Source organism: Gossypium hirsutum, chromosome A11 (assembly GCF_007990345.1).
Source record: "Gossypium hirsutum isolate 1008001.06 chromosome A11, Gossypium_hirsutum_v2.1, whole genome shotgun sequence".
NCBI classification, from domain to species: domain Eukaryota; kingdom Viridiplantae; phylum Streptophyta; class Magnoliopsida; order Malvales; family Malvaceae; genus Gossypium; species Gossypium hirsutum.
The window spans coordinates 14,364,506-14,369,401 of record NC_053434.1 but is presented as its reverse complement, the minus strand read 5'-3'; positions in this window follow the sequence as shown (position 1 = coordinate 14,369,401).

The window sequence follows — 4,896 nt, the reverse complement described above, 5'->3', positions numbered from 1 at the left end:
ATGTGAATTTGGAATTGGACATTAGGTTGAATTATACAAGTGAAATGCATGAACCAAGGGTTCATGAAAAGAGTTTTGTTATTATTAAATAATATGTCAATCGAAGTGAGAAAAGCTATTTGATTTAGCTTGATGAGAAATGAAAGTTAAATGGATGGATTGAATTATTGATTGGTTAATGTTCTTATATGGTTTAAAGTGTATGTTTTATAATGTTATTTCCTTTTAAATATTCGTATTATAGAAATACCACTGAGTTTATACTCAGCGTACGATTTGTTTCCGTGTGCAGGTTAGGTTGAAATCAAATTGTTGAATCAGCATCCATCCGAGATCTCGAACTCAAGCGTGGTGAAATATGTTTCTTTTTGGTAATGACATGTACCTAAGATGTCTTATGTTTGTCATTCTAAGGAAAATGATTGTAAATAATAACATAAGTTGAATTGGTTGGTTATATATGTATATGAATATATGTGTTAATGTTATGTGATAAACCGTAAATTATACATATTTTTACCTCGTGTTTAATGCATTTTATGGATGATTTTCCACAAGAATTGGTGAACTCGGTGCTCCTAATGCTTTAATTTCATATTTTATACTTAGGAGAGCACATGAGAGTGAAAGGAACGATAAATGGGCCAAAAACGCAGAAAATGGGCCAAAGTACGAGATCAGCACGGCCTGGACCTCCTCACACGGGTATAGCACACGCCCGTGCCATTCTAACAGGCTCGAAGACGGCCTGAAGTAATCGCATACGGGCGTGTCCCTGCCGAGCCGAAGTTAAGTCCAATTCGGAAAAGGCCACTTTTGAGGGCTTCTAGGCATTCCAAAGCCTATAAATACACCCTAGAGGAGGAAGAAATGAAGGGGGAGAAGAGGGGGTAAGGAATTACACGAAGGAAGCCGATCGATCCATCTCGGAAGCCAGATTCATCATCAAGACTGAAGATCTTTCCTCAATTTCCCTTCAGGAGTTTTGGGTTTTCTTTATGTTTTGTATTCTTTATTCTTTTGAGATGTTTTCTTATTTACTTATGAACTAAAACCCCTAAATACCTAAGGGGAATGAAACCTAAGACGACTCTTGTTATTATTTTCTGAATCGCATGATAAATATTTAACTTGTTCTTAATTATGTGTTCTTAATTCTTGTTTTGATATCCCAGGATACTGATTCAAGACATGCTCTTATTCAGAGGAGGAATAGACCCTGTCTAATAGTACTTTTGTCATAATTAAGCGGAGTTGATTACGCGCCTAGAAATAGGGTGACAAGATTTTGCCGGATTAGGGTGAAACCTAATAAGGGGATCCATAGATCGATTTAATGCAACACTAGAGTGTTAATTAGAGAAAAGTCTCAATTATTCAATCTAGGGATTTGACGTTATTAGTGTTGAATAGGGATAATAACATAACTTAGGGATCTCTATGAAACAAGTTGAATGAATAAATCGTCCGATTTGGAGCCAGAATAACAAGTAAAGTCTAGGTGGATTTTTCCTTAGGTATTGTCTTAATTCAATCGATTTTCCCAAAAGCAATTCCCCAATTCTTTTCTCTGTGAGTTCTTAGTTTAGATAATTAGTTAATTAAAACAAAACCTCTTTACTCTTAGGCTAGATAATAAAAAGACAGTCATTACTAGTACTTTTAGTTCTTTTGGGTTCGACAATCCGATCTTGCTAAAACTATACTACTGTTCGATAGGTACACTTGCCTACATCGCGATAATAGTTAGTTCAAGAACGAGTAATTATAAATATTTAAAACCTATCACGAAACCTCGCGATCAAGTTTTTGGCACCGTTACCGGGAACTGAAATATTAGGAATACTCAATTTTTATTACTTTAGCCATTTATTTTTCTTGCAATTGAATTTAATTTTATTATTATTTATTAACTTCATTTTTCCTTCTCATGGCAGGTTTTCATAGTTTATGACTAGAAGAAACCTGTCGGGACCATTACTGTTTGACGAAGAAATCGATCGCATAGTTCGTAGAAACCAAAGAGAAATAAGGCGAAACTTAAGATACATGGAGAACGAGCAAGAAAACGATACTCAACCCCCAACCGAAGAGATGGCTGAAAACCAACGCAATCAGCTGCCTCCTGCAATTACGGTTAATCAAAATCCTGTTCCACGTACTAGGTATGACTATGCTAAACCTTCTTTAACAGGAACTGAATCAAGTATAGTTAGACCTGCTATCGCTGCGAATAATTTCGAACTGAAACCTAACACAATTCAGATGATATAACAGTTTCTTCAATTTGATGGTTTGCAGGATGAGGATCCCAACACTCACTTGGCGAATTTTCTGGAATTTTGCTACACTTTCAAAATTAATGGCGTTTCTGATGATGCCATTTGCCTTCGGTTATTCCCTTTTTCACTGAGAAACAAAGCTAAACAGTGGTTAAACTCGTTACCACGAGGGTCTATCACTACTTGGGAACAAATGACCGAAAAATTTCTACAAAAATATTTTTTGCCGGCTAAAACGGCTAAGTTACGTAATGATATCTCTTTTTTTTGTGCAGATAGACTTAGACACACTTTACGATACATGGGAGAGATACAACGATCTATTTCAAAGGTGCCCTCTCCATGGGTTATCTCTATAGCTGCAAGTTCAAACATTTTACAATGGTGTGAATCCCTCGACATGACAGATGATTGACGCAGCTGCTGGAGGAACCATCAACAACAAAACACCTGAAGAGGCTTATGAATTCATTGAAGAAATGTCACTGAATAATTATCAATGGTAAGTCATGAGGACTAAGCCAACAAAAATAGTCGGCATTTATAACGTCGACTCAGTTACTATGCTGTCAAATCAGGTAGAACTTCTCAATAAAAAGATTGATGGTTTACTTGGTTCTACGCAGGTACATCTAGTAATGAGGTGTGACTCAAGTGGAGGAGGTATGCATACAGAATATCAATCCTTTAATCCTACAACCGAAGAGGAACAAGTCAACTATATGGGTAACAATAACTTTAGATCTCAAAATAACCCATACAGTAATACTTATAATGCAGGTTGGAGGAACCACTCAAATTTCTCCTGGGATGGTCAAGGGAATCAAAAGCCACAAAATCTTCAGGGTTTTCAACAGCCACCTTATCAACAAGAGAAGAAACCGAACCTTGAGGAGATGCTCTCAAAATTCATATCAGCGTCAGAAACCCATTTCCAAAATACCGAGACAACACTTAAAAATCAACAAGCACCGATCTAAAGACTCGAAACTCAGATAGGCCAGCTATCCAAACTAATCTCCGAACGACCACAAGGTAGCTTACCAAGTAATACTGAACCTAACCCAAGGGAACACCTCAACGCAATTAGTACTCAAGATAAGAAAGGATTCATTGCGCCTGAGCCAGGATTGATGCAAGAAACTGTGGTGAGCAAAGGTAAAAGTGAGGTAAGTCATAACAAAACGGTGAATGAAGAATATAAACCTCGTGTCCCATATCCTAATGCGACAAGGAAAGACCGCTCAGACGAACTATTCGGTAAATTCCTTAAACTTTTGAATAAATTACATATTAACTTACCGTTTATTGAAGCTCTGTTGCAGATGCCGAATGCAATGAAATTTTTAAAAAAGCTTTTAGTAAATAAGCGGAAGTTGGACGAAGCGTCGCATGTGGAGCTAAACACAGTCTACTCAGCTATTCTACAGAATAAGGTACCCCACAAATTGAAAGATCCAGGGAGTTTTACAAGTCCTTACTTAATTGGTAGTTTAGATATAAATCATACATTAGCTGATTTAGGGGCTAGTATTAACGTCATGCCTTACAAAATGTTTAAGCAACTAGGTCTTGGGAAACCTAAACAAACTAGGATGAGCATTCAATTGGCAGATAAAACTATAAGATTTCCTAGAGGTATTATTGAAGATGTACTAGTGAAAGTAGATAAGTTCATATTTCCCGTTGATTTCGTTGTTCTAGATATAGAGGAAGATAATAACACCCCTTTGATTTTAGGGAGGCCCTTTTTAGCAACTGCTAAAACAATTATTGATGTTGGCACAGGTAAGCTTACACTTCATGTGGGAGACGAAATGATCACCCTTCAAGCTCGTAATTCTGGCATCACATCGAACATTGAAGGTAATGGTCCACACCAAGCTACTAAAACTGACAATATGACTTTGCAGAAATTGAGCTTCAAAGAAGTTCAAGAGCCATGTTCCAGAAATGATAGAGGACACATTCATGAAGAACGAAGGCTACGGATAGATGAGCTAGACGAATGGCAAGCAGATAAACCGATAACACATGATAAACCGAAACTACGCCAAAACGAGCCCGATACCTCTCTAAATCAACTTAAGGTTGGTGATAAAGTCTTACTATATACCGTAGATCCCCACATTTTCACTACCACACTGAATGAGGAAATCCCACTTACGGTACTCAGTATTTTTCCATTCGATATGGTGGAGGTGAGTCATCCCAGGTTTGGCACTTTGAAGGTAAACAACACCCGTTTAAAACCTTATTTTGATGAGACTGATAGCAAGAATGAGGAGTATAAACTCCTCGAACCACCATGATCATACAACGGAGAGGTAAGTCGAGCTTAGACTATAAATAAGCGCTTCTCGGGAGGCAACCCGAACACTAAAAATATTAATTTCTTTGAATTTTGGTATTTAACTCCTAACTTACAAATAGAAATCTTGAATACAGATGTTTCCACAGAGACACGGCCAAGCACACGAGTGTGCTTAAGGCTGTGTGAAAACAGGGTAAAAGATTTCCCCAACATGGGCTACGATTAAACGCCACAACTGTGCAATACGGCCGTGGTCGAGCCTGCCAAAACAACACAGGCGTGCGACACGCCCGTGTGGAA